Genomic DNA, 15,360 nt, shown 5'->3' with positions numbered 1-15,360 from the left:
TGAGTTGCAGGGTGATATGGCTGCTGATAAAAATTATGTTTTAAAAACTTAACACATTTCTGAAATAATTGTGGTGTATATAGGGAATTCAGACTTAAAAATATTGGTTGTGTGACCCTACTTTCTTGTATCATGTGACTAGCCTGAGTACAGAGATTAATTGAAGGTACACATAATATTTGCTCAACATTTCACCATCTGGTATTTGATTCTGGTTACCAGTCTTCTTATTTCATCATAACACGAAAAAGAGTAGAATATATTGAATATTCGTCTACAAAGTTATTGTTTTATGTTAAAAGGTACAAGAACAGCTAAGATCAACGAGACACTGCTTTGCAATGTGAAAAATCCTTGAACGTTATAATTGATCATTTAAACCACATTAGCCATGAGTTTGTGGAAATCTAACAGAAATAAAAAATATACACATGTAAATTTATGTAAAATGTATAATTAGGAATGAATTAGTTGTCCTCAATTGTTAAAAGACCTGTGATGATATGTGTTTGTATTACAAATAAAGATTGATCTTTACCACATGAAAGCATCAGCAGCATATCTTAAGAGTAATTTTTGGTTCTTTAATTAATGCCTTTACCATACAATGCAGAAAACTACAACACCTACAGATGTATCCATTCAAAATGTGCTGTAAAACCCTGTACCACGGGAAATGATCTACAGGCTACCGCAGTATGTGATTCACTGGCCAAAGTGACCGACAGGTGGCACTTGTAGTGCATTAGTTGTTAGTGAAATGATTGCTTCATTTAATCTCTACTGTGCATGTTTAAGTCCGCTTAATATAGAATATTAATATGGCATTTTACAATAAGGGACATTTTGGAAGCTGAGCATAAATATAATAGGAGTCTCTGAATTTCATAAATGATATTAATTTAGGAATAAAAATATATTATATAAACTGTATATGGCTGGTAGTGGTAGTTTAAATAAAAAATACACAACAGTATTCCACTTTCCGCATAAACATTTTATGCATCAAAGTCTTTCACTCGGTCACTTACTGTGATTATTTTGGAAAAGTTTTGCTCATTCTGACTATATTAAGTTTATATACTGTATAAAAAGCTATAATTTTTTAACTTTTTTTATAAATACTTGTGCTCCTTATCGCAGTAAAAAACGCATTTTTTTTAGAATCAGCTTAATAGTGAATATAATATGGAATCGCCTAACTAAATAAATTAACGATATTAATTAAAGGATCTAAATTGACTCATTCATTCACGATTATTTGGAAACATTTTGCCTGCCCTTTTTAGCTATAGCCAAAGCTGCCGAGTGGCCTGTTGGCATAATGGCTTTGGTGCATGTTCTGGAAGCTGGGGTTAAATTCCTTCTCAGGTTATGTTTTCCTTTATCAAATAAATATTTCTTTAAAATAGTAAATATTATGGACACTGTATTGAATTTGGTATTTCTATATATCACAAGGTGATCAAAGTTAAATTATATCAACAACATGAATGAGCAAATGTGTATACTTTCAACAGTGGGAGTAAAAAACAGTTCCGGTTTAATTCAAGTCAATTCAAAATACCTTATTCATTCAAGTGGGGCAATCAAAGACAAGCCTTTACAACAAGCCTTAAAACGAAATCGTATATATTATAATTATAATCAAGAATGACAATACAGTATTAAAAAGACTGCTGAAAACTGAACTATAATAACGTACCTGATATTTATTAACTATGAATTTATTAATAACTAATAATTTCAAACTGCTTGTATTTTAAAATTGTATTGTGTTGGGGGTGATTTGTCAGTGTTTTCACAACCTTTGTTTTCTTAGTAAAAAGCCTGTTTTTGAGACAGGGTGTTACAGACCTCTCTTTAATTTGTGAATCTCCCTCTGTGTTTCCCGTATTCACACAGATAAGAAAAAACTACATATGCAAATCATTTCAGAGGTGGAAAGTTGTTCTATGCTCAATAGCTCTTCCACCACAGTAAGCATTATGTTAGTAATTCTGAAGTCTGTCAAAATCATAAAAAAATGTAACCAAATAGTGTAGGTGAAACTTCTACCTGTCCTGGGAAAAATGATTACAAAATAGACTGGTGGGTTTACATTTGTAAAAACGATCCAATTTCAATGCAGTACGGCAGATATTATTAATAATAATAGTAATGAATGACCTTTGACAGTTTGTAATGTCGGGCGCTCTGAACGAATTAAGCGTTGATGCAGTACAAATAAATATTTCCCACAAGCTATACTGTAGTGGCTTTAAAACAATACAACATTGCACTGTTTGGATGTTGCACGTCTTTGTTGAAGTTTTAAAACTACAGTACTGGAAAACGAGTGTTAAGAAAATACAGGACATTTGATTGCTGGTTGCCTTATATTTATTTAAAATAAATTAAATAAAAAATAAGATACAATGACTTGTTCCTGCCTAACTCAAACATTGCGTGACTTCAAAAGCTGTAAAAAATGGTTTAGATAGCAGAAAGTCACCTTGCTTTTACAAGCGGCTCTGTTAAGCAGAGTTTGTGTTATAACAACACAGCTTTGTCTGTCAGTGGAAAAAAATGACCGTGGGCACTTTTCCTCCCCCCCCCAGTGCAAGGTGACAATGCGGGAAACTGGTTTTTTTATTTTACTGGGAGTGTGAACATTGAGTGAGCACTGGGGCTAACTGAGACTAAAACAGTGAGATTACTGAGATGGATAGTTTTAGTAAATATGTTGACAAATATTTGAATTTCTGCAAGATAAAATTGTATCCAGCTGTGAATCGGCTACGTGACCTTGCCCCCGTGAAATTGTGGGAAAGAGGTTTAGTGGACAGCGTAGTGACCATAGAGTGTTTTAATACACTGTACAGTATAAAGCAAGTATGTTTTTTTTAAATGTTTGTATCACTATTCTTGCAAGTACATTTTGTATTCAGTTTGTTTCTGTGTTTTAGCTAGTGGGCAAACGTATTTCCCATGAGGAGAAAATGTATCCACAAGGAGTGTACCTTTAAAGCAGAGAAGACCACACCAAATGTTTTCGGCTCTGTAAGACGCTCAAGCCATTTCTCTTTGACACATTCTTTAGTCATAGAGGTGGGAAGACACCTCCCCCTCCCCCCTCCCTCTGCCTGACTTACCTGTTCCCATTTTTAACCATTCTGTGTCCGAATCTCAGTGGGTTGCAGGCTCTGTGTCATTTGCTCACAAAGTTATCTCATAAATAGGTATTTTAATAAGTGAAGCTTATGAAAACTGAAGAAACAAATGACTCTGAAAAAGATACAAGAAGCTTGAAATTATTATTATTAAATCAGTACTGTTAATAATGACCAGACACATTATTATAGTTTCAGTGGTATTTTTAATACCGCTTTGTTATTCCTGATTCTAATTACAATATATGCAATTTCATTTTAAGGCTTGTGGCGTCTGTTAAATTGCCCCACTGAACAAAGTGTTTTGAATTAAACCGGTTGAACAGTTGACAGTATTCATTTTTGCTAATTCACGTTTTTATTTCATTATTAATATAGCTTAACATTGAATATTTTATAATTTATATTAAGAAAAACATGTGTGCATAATATAATATAGTGTAGATAATACTTCATCATGCGTGAATAAGTCAAATTAAAAATAAACCTTGTTTACAAAGAAAATGGATTACAGCAATACTAACAGCTATATACAGATGCAGCCATTCAAAATGAGCGGAGTATGCTGCAGTACAACGCGGTGGGCGTGTCGCATCAAAACACATCATAATGCGTCATTTCTCATAATAGTATCCAGAATCACCTTGTAAAACCGCCAGGTGGAGCTAATAAAGATTAACCTCTCATGTACAGCATTTGAGCTGTCACCAGAAAACAATCGGTTTCAAATCCCAATCACTGCTGTAGAGGTTTGATGGGTTTACTGAGACAATTGTTAACTGTAGCAGTAATCACGAGGTGGTTCGTTGTGGCTTTTAGAAAATCAATCGTCAGAACAACTAACAACGCACACACACCGGTTCAATACACGAGATACATTTATTAATATAAATTGTGCACCAAACGTATACTAGTCTGCCTGGATACAAGCGGCAGACCTTACTGTGAGGGTTATCAATATACAAGGTATATAACCTCGAAGAGATGCAAACACAAAGAGATACACAACAGAGAATATATGTCGATATATATCGTTCGGTTACCAAATCACTAATCAGTGTTATTACCCACTGTTACTCTAAATTCAGAAGTAAATACATTACTCATGAATTAAATTGATAACAACTTCTGTTGAGGTACAATTGAATTCTCGAGACGCAATGTAGAACATGGGGTTTACTTATCCACTGTGTATGGATTTGGAATTTCCCGGCACGAACACCAAACCACCTGACAGGCTCTGTTGCAGCCTCTGTTCCAGCGGTTGTCCAATGGCCGTTGTCCCGGCGTCCTCTGGCTACCGGCCAACCAGTCGAAGTGCAGCTTTGAGTAGGACGGGCGGAGGAATCTAACTGCGGCGCGCAGGGCAGTCGTTGCTCCGGGGGGATCTACCAGCAGTCCGGCTGGCTAGTAGAAAGTCTCTATGCACAGAGTGTGACCGCGGGTCCTCGCAAGTCACTCTTTTGCCTGGGAAGAAGCTGGTTCGTTCCCGGTCCAGCGCTGCTTCTGAATAAGCTATTCAGGTTGTCGACGAGGGTCCAACTGTAGGCTGCCGTTGATCAAGCGGAGCATTCACGTTGGTAGAATTCTGAGTACGTACTGGATCCTTGGCCTCGCGCTTAGAACAAAGTCCAAGTCCCAGTGCAGACAACAGCAGTTGTCACGTGATTGTCTCTGAGGATGCGCAAAAATGGCCAAGGAGAGACCCGATCTGAGCTTGCGCTCCCTTTTTGACCAAGACACAGATGTGTGCTGATTGGTTGAGAGTTTGGCGGGCATTGGAGACCCAAGTGGTGTTACCACGCCCTGCCAATCCCTGATTGGTTGATCAAGGTGAGATATGAGTCACTTACTCCTGACACTTAGGAATGCAGTCCAGATGTCCATTTGGCACTCCCTAGACAGATAGGCGCCAATGGATGACCATTGATCATGATAGCCAGGCTTAGCTAAGTGCATCCCTGTTTGGGAGCTGTCCCTTATCAAAAGAAAACATCTTAAATCAGCCTGCATGAATACTTTCTCTTTGGCTGCACCACAGAGATGGAGAGTGAGATAGGGCTCATTTAGGAAAGCACAGCAACGCTTAATTCTGTCTTATTAACAAGCATTGCCGCTACACTGCTGAGGGACAATCTTTATTCAATTAAGAATTTAAGTTGTATACTCTTTAGACTTTTAAATTTAAACTGTGTATTACAGCATTTTAATCATTATACATTAAAAAGTTGGTATATTTTATGAAAGCAAGATTGCTCAGTTGGACAAAAGTACACAACCTACCACCTTTATCATAAAATTTTAATTATGCAGAAGTATTTTATGCATCAAAGTCTTTGCCGAAGATATTTTTTTTCCACAGCCTTAGTCCTAGACTGTCCTGGGGTCAGCTGCTTTGGTTGCTCTTCTCCACTTGTCTCTGTCGAGCACATCTTCCTCACTCACTTCACACCTCCATATCTTTTCTCACACAATCTAGCCTGCCTCTTCCCCTGTTACCTTCCACCTCAAATTCCATTACCCTCTTTGTTACTTCCTCAAAGTTCCTCCTCATGATATGTCCATACCATCGTAACCTCGCCTCTCGCATCTTCTCAACTACATCCACCACCCTACATTGTCTACGGATTTCTTCATTTCTGATCTTATCCTTCATTGAAATCTGCAGAATCCATCTCAACATCCTCATTTCAGTTCTTCTCATCAAGTTCTCTTCCCTCTTTCCAACTGCCAAGCATTCAGCTCCGTGTTGTAGTACAGGTCTTAGCACAGTCTTGTACATTTTGCACTTTAACTTTCTAGGAATTTTCCTGTCACAGATAATTCCAGTTATTTCTCTCCACTTGTTCCATCCAGCTTTCACTCGTTGTTTTACTGCCTCCAGTGTTTCTCCTCCCTTTACCAGTTTTGATCCAAGGTATTTAAAGCCATCAACCTGTTTCAGTTTTCCTCCATTTGTCTCCTCAACATTGGTCATTGTATCTCCTCTTCTCTCCATTACCATTATTTCAGATTTTTCTGCATTTATTTTCAGTCAACCCTTTTCCAGACTCCTCTGCCATTTGAACACTTTCTCCTGTAGTTCTACTTCTGAATCTGCCATCAGTGCCACATCATCAGCAAAGATGAGTTCCCAAGGCACTTCTGTTCTTACCTCCTCTGTCAGTGTGTCAATAATGTTTATAAAAAGGAAAGGACTTAGTGCTGATCCTTGGTGTACTCCAACTGTGATTTCACCATGCTTTCTGGTACTTCTTTCTTCCTCAAGCACCAATACACCGAAGATATTACTAATAGTATTAATAATGAATGACCTTGGGCAAGCTGTAAACGCAAAGTATTACCCAGGTCCACATTCTTTGTAACCGTCTTTGTAAACGGAAATACTTTATTTTTTAATTGACAAAAAGTAACACCACAGCATTTCGTTGATCAGATCTCGCATTCGTTTCCAATTATACAAAGTAAGTCTTCGAATTTCCGATTCACCATGCCTTTCACATGCTCATAAAAGATATTAATTTAGGAACATAAACATATTACTGTATGTAAACTGTACTGTATATGGCTGGTCTTGGTAGTTTAAAGACAAAATACACACCAGTATTCAATTTCTCCCTAAACATTTTAAGGATCAAAGTCTTACATGTGGTTATTTCAGAAATGTTTTTATGTGCTCCTTCTGACCATATTATTGTACGTTTATATACTTTGTGAAAAGTGATCGTTTTAACCTTTTCTGCGAATATGCTCATTATTGGAGTAAACAAAAGCATACTTTTAGAATTTGATTAATAGGAAATATATTATGGATTCGCGTATCTAAATAAATTAATAACGGTATAACTATATCCATGTACTGTTGCACAAACAGCAGTATAAGACTTTCCATTGATATTTGTATGGCTGTTTCAGTGGTTGTCACATGACTTGCCTTGGTGGCGTGATAGCTTAAGTGACTGATTTATAACCATAAGGTCGGGTGTTCAAACCCAGCTGTCGCCATTAGTTTTCTTTTAACAAATAAACATTTCTTTGAAAAACTAAAATAGGAAATACTATTGGCATTATATTGGCAATTTTTATATTTCTATATGTTCGTACTGTATGTACACAGCAGTACCGCAGGGTGTAGGGCGCAAATCCACGTGAGCCCGAAAATCCCTACATTAATATTGCGCATCGCCTGGCGCTGCACGGTTTTCGCATCTCTCTCTCTCTCTCTCTCTCGACCCCCCTGCCCCCGGGAGTGCTGCCTGTGCCGAATTTCACTCCACTGTCTGAGTCTCTGTGTCTACATTGTTTGTAAACAAACTGGTTTCACAGGTATTTTCAAAGTAGAACAGGGCAAGTCTTCCAATGAAAGACACACACTCCACCTTCCCCCGTGGAGACATGTTTTCTTAGAAAAACAGATTCACAACGCGAAGCGTTCATGCTGCTGAGTAAAGTATAGGAATTTTCCTGCTGTCAGCAGTATCGTGTATATAGTTGACCCTTACCTGAATGAAAATAGGACATAAAGAAAGGGTTTCAGAAATCAAACAAAGCTTTATTCCTGTGCTTACAGTCTGAGTAATTGGAGGCCAGGCTGTTATGCTTCCTATGGTGATATACAGGTTTTTCACACTAAGCTGTATTAAGCAGTATTTCTCGCGTTGTGAACAAGTGTACACAGCGATCCCTTTGGGTTCCAGTTAGTGCGTAATTACGCATCGATGAAGAACCGTAGGTTTAAAAAAAGAGAATTAGCTCACTGATAGTTTTATGTTCAAGCTGTGAACATGGTTATGGTCTTTAAAATGCATTTGGTTTGAAGGCTTTCTGTGTTTCCCTTCTATATGAACAAAAGAATATTCGAGCGTGGTCAAAAAAATGGCTTAAAAACGACATAGTGAAGGCTGTGAAACAGTCACGATGTACCATGTACACACAGCAAATGCTCATAACTCTAGGAGGTTTTGTGAAAAAGTTACAGGCGTGCCAATATCATTTTCAAATTTCAAGCTAACTTTACCCCAGTGTGGGCACCGCATTGTTATCTCAATCACCTGCTTATTCGTTTTACACCACGGGAAGACAGGAGAATGTAATTGTACTGTATCTGTATGGAATGTGTGTTCCGTTTTCAAAATCAAAGTGTTTAAAATGTATAATTAAAAATAAAAAAAACTTGCAGCTTAATCAAAGATTCTAAGATGATCACGAGGAAGTGTATTGCATGTCTAATGGTCTAACAAAAACGACAGTATGCTTAAGAGTTGTTAAACTGGTTTTTATTTTTCGGCACAGCTAGCTGGCATGAACCACACAGACACCAGCTAGCCTGCTAGAGCGCCACAAAACACACTCAACCACATCACAGATCATAGATCAGTCCCAGTGTATGAGATATTGCTGTTTGATCTTTGATCTGAGCTTTAATAGAGAGTTTATCTCTATTAATATAAGTATTGAGTGGTATTAAATAAATACAGCTTTTTAATATAGATTACACTTTTCTAAAATGTGTTTAAAAAATAAAAATCACAATCTAATCTTTCCACGTTTGATCCCAAGAAAAATAAATCTAATAGGGGAGAAAGCTATGCTGAAAGTTTATTAAGATACTTAGAAGACAAAGATAACGATTTACATTGCGTTTGTCAGATTGTGAATCAATAAAGACATTTAATTAAACAGGCGTTTGTGATTTAAATCAAAATGGGGGGTTTCTCTCTCTCTCTTATCAACACTCATTCAATTGTGGTTCTTTTGGTTTCACGGAGGGCTTCTCAGATAGTTGGGCATTCAGGTAGATTGCCAGGCGAAAGGATTAGTAAATATATTTTGTTAAAGCAAGTCAGTTTTTTGCGACACATAAAAGACATGGCATTATTCTATAGGACGGACACAGTGACTCAGACACTCGTTGAATGAAAAAGGGCACTTTAGTTTTTGGTACAGCTGGTACAGCACCCAAACAAACACAAACCCATTTTTAATAAAAGGCTTTTATTCATTCATAATCTGACTCACATAATTTACCCGAATCTTACCCACTGCAATTCGGGCACAGAAGGGTTAAAAAGAAAGTCAGACAGGCAGGGGGGGGGTGAGTTGTGAAACTGTTACCTGTCCTGGATAAAGCGGTTAGAAAAAAGGTGGATTTACACCTGTGAAAAACGTTCCAATTTTAATGCAATACAGAATACATTATTCATAAAAAATGATCTTGTACGGTCTGTAAACTGAAAATGTATGAAGGAGACACGTTGTGTATCGCCTCTTTTTACACTTGGAAGAACATTCCAATGTTAATGTGACACTGAATATATTTTTGATATACCTTTTAAATCTGAAGGGAGATCTAAAGGGATCCACACGGTACAGGTTCCTGCTACTGTAGCTATTCAGAGGGAAAGACGGTGACGTCACTGCGCAGGCGAGCAGACACACCCTCTAATGTCAGGCGTATGCAATACATATATTTAGATCTTTGAATTAATATCGTTATTGATTTCTTTAGCCTCACAACATTGTCCAATAATACTCTTCTTGTGTCTAAGTTTTAGTTAAGCAGGATTTAAGCTACAGACCATAAAAAAAACAGGATTAACTTTTTTCACATATTGATGATAATGATATCCAGTAGCAGTTTGAAACTATTCATTGTTATTAATAAATGCCTTAGATTCGAACATGTTGTAATATTTAGAAATATAAAAAAGTCTATTGAGTGTCCATAATATTGCTATTTTGCTATTGCTATTTTAGTTTTTCAAATAAATGTTTGTTAAAAGAAAACTCGTGGTGATAGCTGGATTTGAACACCTGACCTCTCGCTTATAAGTCAGTCACGTAAACCATCACACCACTGACGCAGTCAGGTGACAAGCACTGAAACAACCTTACACATATCAACAGATATGTGTATATACCACTGTTTGTGTTACAGTACATGAATATAATTATATCATTATTAATTTCTTTAGATACGCGATTCTGTATTATATTCCCTATAAATCAAATTCTAAAAGTATGGTTTGTTTACTCCGATAATGAGCATATTCGCAGAAAAGGTTAAAACGATCACTTTTCACTATATAAACGTACAGTAATATGGTCAGAAGGTGCACGAAAAAAACGTTTCTGAAATAACTACATGTAAGATTTTGATGCTTAAAATGTTTAGGGAGAAATGAAATACTGGTGTTTTTTATACCACCAATACCAGCAATATACAGTTTACATAATATGTTTATGTTCCTATATTAATATCATTTATGAACTTCAGATGCGTTATGCTCCTCTTCTTTTTATGCTTGGCTACTAAAAATTCCCTTTAGTGGTAAAATTCCATATAAATATTCAATACTAAGTGGATTAAAATGTGCACAGTAAAGAGATTAAATGATTAAATCTATTCACTACTGACCAATGCACCACGAGTGCCCCTGTCGGTCATTTTGGCCAGCCAATCACATACCGCGGTACGGCGCGGTGGCTCACTCGTAGTTGCCCGCGGTATGGGTTTGTACCGTGCATTTTGAATGGCTGCATCTGTAAATACATATATTTAGATCCTTAAATTAATTAATATCGTTATTAATTCATTTAGATATGTGATTCCATTTTATATTCCCTATTGGTCAAATTCTAAAAAGTATGCGTTTCTTTTGCTGTGATAACGAGTGCAAGTATTTATAGAAAAGGTTAATCACTTAACTCACTTAACTTTGAACGTGTTTATAGCTAGTTTCCTAGCTGGCATCTGGAATCCTTATCAGTTATCCCCCTTTCCTGCCATAACTCTAGCCTGTAACTTAGAAGTCCTGTCTTCATGCAGAAAGGAATCAGTTAACAACTTCTTCACATCTTGTATCTTTCTTCATTCCCCCCTTATAAAATATGGCATACGTCAGTGCTGCCAATTTTTTACACAAACAATGTCAGGGCAGATCTTTCCTTTCTAGGTGTACAGGCATGTATTACCATAACAGTGTGCGTTCCACGGTTACAACAAGATGTGATTAATGTCTTTGTACAAGTGATGGTAACAATTACACATATAAACAATACTAATCCTACAAATAAATATTGTAATAAAGTTCCACCCCAGGACCCAAACGCAGACCTCAGCCATGTGAGGATCTATCGTCAGGATCTTGGAATAGCAATATAGACCCAACTCTGATGATCATTTTTGGCTGATAGATATGTCAACACCAGGAATGTATCAATACCATATTCCCCAGTAATGATCCTCAGGCCTAACAAGCACACTGTTGGCCCACCTTAGGAAGCATCAGACACAGAAACAGTAACAACATTTTTCTTTCTGTTCACTCAGTCTCTGGTGCAGTGGCTTGGTGACAGTGCGATGCGTGGATCCAGCGATCCCATCCTGTCACTCAGAAGGCAGAGTTGGAAGTCAGTAGCACTTGATATGGTCCCTCCCAGTAGGGTTGCAACATCTGGCAGGGTATCTCTTCTTCACCCACACCCACTCACCAGGTATCAGGTCATGTCTTCCCTCTCTTGGAGGTCCCCAAGCATCCAGCACCTGTTCACGAGCCCTGTGCACCGCTTCAGTTAACAACCTATAATACTGTAATAGAGAATTAGTTAGCGAACTCAACATTCCATTAGCCAAATTTGGCACTCCAGGGAGTTTTTTCGCTTGCCCGTGATGATCTCGAATGGTCTCAGTCTCACAGTTACATTTGCTCCAGCCTGCAGACTGCACAGGACCGCAGGTAGAGCATCTACCCACGGTGTTCCTTCCGTTGATATTTCATCAGTCGGTCTTTCAGAGTTCCATTCATTCCACCATCCCCACAGACTGTAACAATGTAACAGCCTGACACACCTTCCCAGTGTAGTATGCCCCTAGATCAGTATCCAAGCGGCAGGGCAGTCCGCACCATCGGATTATCTTTGTCATCAAATGTTTGTGAGTTACAGAGATAATGGCCTCAGCCCCCCAGGAGAACAAATTCACCATCGTTAAGAATCCAGTGTTTCCTTTACCTCTCGGCAAGCTACAATAGTCAATTTGCCAGTACCTGACAAGTCCCTCAGGGGTTGGCCTTCTGAGCCATAGCACCCACACCTGAGCTTCCTTTGCCAAGCATCACATCGAAATACAACATCAGTGGCTGCTGCTTTCAACCCAGTCCCTACCCAGTTTCGGGACAACTTGCTCACCATTTGACTCACACCTGGGTATCTGACAGCATGAATTTGTCGGGCTACAAAATGGCATTAGGCTGTGAGGGCATGCAGGGCATCTGGTGTGCTGATGGCCCCACACCCCATCATCATGCAGCTCCACATTCTTTTCACATTCTTTTCCAACGATGTCTATTAGAGGCCTCAACCTGAATTCTCCCTTTTTCACCAATAGAGGCTTAAAAGAGGTCTCGGACTCCTGCTCTCCCAGTGCCGCTCGCCTGGCATCTGCATCTACACGGTTGTTCCCTTGGGTTACTGGAATTATTTATTTATTGTGTTATTTACAGCTTACTACAGCTACTTCAGTCGGCAGCTTCAAAGCTACAAATCAGTTCAGAGAAAAACCCAGTATTCTTAACTGGAGTCCCTGCCTTGGTGATCCTATTTCTCCACAGCCCTCCAGAATTGTGGCCTGCATACAGTATATACATATAACCTTTTAACATCTTTCCTTTTACAATCTTTCATCAGTTCAGTTCACCTTTTAATAAAAAACATGGCTGAGGTCATTCACACCTTTATTCAAATCTCAAATGAAGGAAGACTGTATCACATAGAAATTAATTATTTCCGTTACCAGGCATTTGGCGGTTACTGCAGCTGTAGCATGTTTTACAGAAAAATCCTCCACCCACCGGGAAAATAGATCCACCATGACCAGCAAACCTGTCTTTCCCTTACAGTTTGGTAGAGTACAATAATCAATCTGCCAGTGCAGAAATGGATCTTCTGGTGCTGGGTGTCATAGTTGGGGAATCCTCGCTTGGTGTGACATGGAATTTAGTTGGCACACTCCACATCTCTCAATGACGTCCCTGGCATATGTGGAAAAACCAACTCCTGCCAAATTCTGTACGAACCGTTGAACCATTTGCTTCTCCCCAGGGTGTCCCACAACGTGTATTTGCCTCGCAACAAAAAGCATCAATGACTTTGGGCATGCCAAAAAAACCGCCACAAACCATTTTCCCCCAAACTTATGTTTCTCTCCAATGCCCATTTTTCCTCTTTCGGGACTTCTTTCTGAAGCTCTTTAATTTGACTCTGTTGAAAGGCCAATGATCTGAGCTCTGGTTCCTGATCTGGCCACCAGTATTTCATGGCAGTTTTCCTGGCTGCCGCGTCTGCTAAAGCATTTCCCTTGGCCACCAAGGAGTCTTCCTTGTTATGACCTTTACATTTTACCATAGCTACTTGTTTTGGAAGAGACAGAGCTTCCAATAACTCTGATACTAGCTTAGCATTTTTGACCAGAGTCCTGGTATTTGCAAGGAAGCCCCTGTTTTTCCATAACTTCCCAAAGTCATGACAGACTCTAAAAACATACCATGAGTCCGTATAAATAGTTACAATTTGATGATTAGCATATTTACAAGCATCTATGAGCGCCTTGAGCTTGGCCTGCTTGTCTAACACCAGATTATTCATAGCTTGTACAGCCTGGCAGGTAGCCTGCACAGCCCTTAAACAGGGCCCCCGTCCCTTGCCACCACATTGAAGAGTCCTGAATAATAACCCCCTGGGCGATGCCTGCCTCCATGTTCCTGCGCCAGCACAGCAGCCCAGAACCCATTTCTTTCACTTACATACAGAAATAAAAACAGTTAATCCATCTGAGGGAATCCATCTCATGACCATTTCCTGCAAAAGCTTGTTTCAAATCATTAAAAGCGGTTTCTGCTGCAGGGGTCAGGGCAATTTTGTCCTTAGACTGCACTACCCTCCCTTAAGCAAGTCCATCACCAGTTGAGCTCATTCTGAGAAGGAATCCACCAAGGCTCTGCTAAAATTACACAGACCCAGAAATTATCGCAATTCCTTCACAATCTTTGGTACTGGAAACCCTTGAATAGCCTGAGATCTAGCCTCAGTGAGTTCCCTTTGTCCTTTACTAATCCTTTGACCCAGATAGATCACAGTTTCCAAACAGATCTGTGTTTTATAACTGGCATTATGTCCTTTCTTTCTCAGAAGATCTAATACTTAGTAGCTCGGCCTTATGGATTCTCTCGTCAGGGGAAACAATCAGAGTATCGTCTACAGGTGTCCCCCACCGACATCTATTTGAAACTTTACAGTGCTTCCCATACATATTGTAACAGCTTGAGTTTCTTTTAAACAAACCATTTGCCCCCACTATCCCTGTAGCCTCCTGCACCTGTTGGAAAATTTTATATCGCACCTTCTGCTGTTTTAGTTGATAAACAAGACAATTGTGCTCCTGTGTCCCACAATAGGGGAACCTGGACACCATTTACTGCATACTGTAAGATTAGTTCTCTTGTATTTAAATCTTGATAACCTTAGGGATGCTACAAGAGGATGCTTCCTAGTTTAAATATTTCATGCAAGGCTCTCCTTTCAGCTTTTGACAGGTTCTTTAACTGTGAAATCAAGCCTTTTTGTTACAATTTCTCCAAAAACGTCCCGTTTTTTTTACAGTAACTGCACACCAGCTAATTCGTAGTTTTGTCTTTGAGGTTTTACTAAAATTGTGACATTTCTCTAATTCTTTCTTTAAATTGTCAGTTTTCAATATTAGTTAACCATTTTGTCTCCTTAGTCATGACTGATAACAAGCTTTTCATTTCTCTCGCTATGTCTTTAGTTTCAGTTAGAGCCTTTTGTGTCTTATCCCATTCAGTCTTCTCAATAGTTTTTTTTGTCGGGCTCTTAGATGTTTCCCTAAAACAAGACCCGTTTCTGTTTGTTTGTCTTTACTACAGTTTTCCTAAATTCTGTCCACTGTCCTAAATTCTTGTTCAGACCATATACCGTCTGACAATCCATATTTCTTTTTTAGTTTTTCTTCACATTCACCAAGTTTCTTTCTTTCTGACATCCAGTTAGAGACCTCAACTAATTTGTTCTCACACCAACCCATTCTGTCTAACTTTTGCCTCCCACGCGTGCCATGCAACCTCTTAAGCGACCAAGTTCTTATCCTTAGCTTAAACGAACCGAGTTACCATTCCCGGCTCCACTGCAAGTA

General features: G+C 38.7%; 1 protein-coding gene across 1 annotated transcript in view; it reads left to right on the top strand.

Annotated features, from left to right (window-relative positions):
• LOC148641868 (uncharacterized) overlaps nucleotides 1–15,360 on the top strand; it is a 66,806-nt gene that overhangs the window by 1,608 nt on the left and 49,838 nt on the right. The gene's annotated exons all lie outside the window — the stretch shown is intronic.

This window comes from Lepisosteus platostomus, chromosome 23, assembly GCF_059453375.1.
Source record: "Lepisosteus platostomus isolate fLepPlt1 chromosome 23, fLepPlt1.hap1, whole genome shotgun sequence".
NCBI classification, from domain to species: domain Eukaryota; kingdom Metazoa; phylum Chordata; class Actinopteri; order Semionotiformes; family Lepisosteidae; genus Lepisosteus; species Lepisosteus platostomus.
The sequence above is the reverse complement of the archived record's forward strand: the minus strand, read 5'-3'. Positions and strand labels throughout refer to the sequence as shown.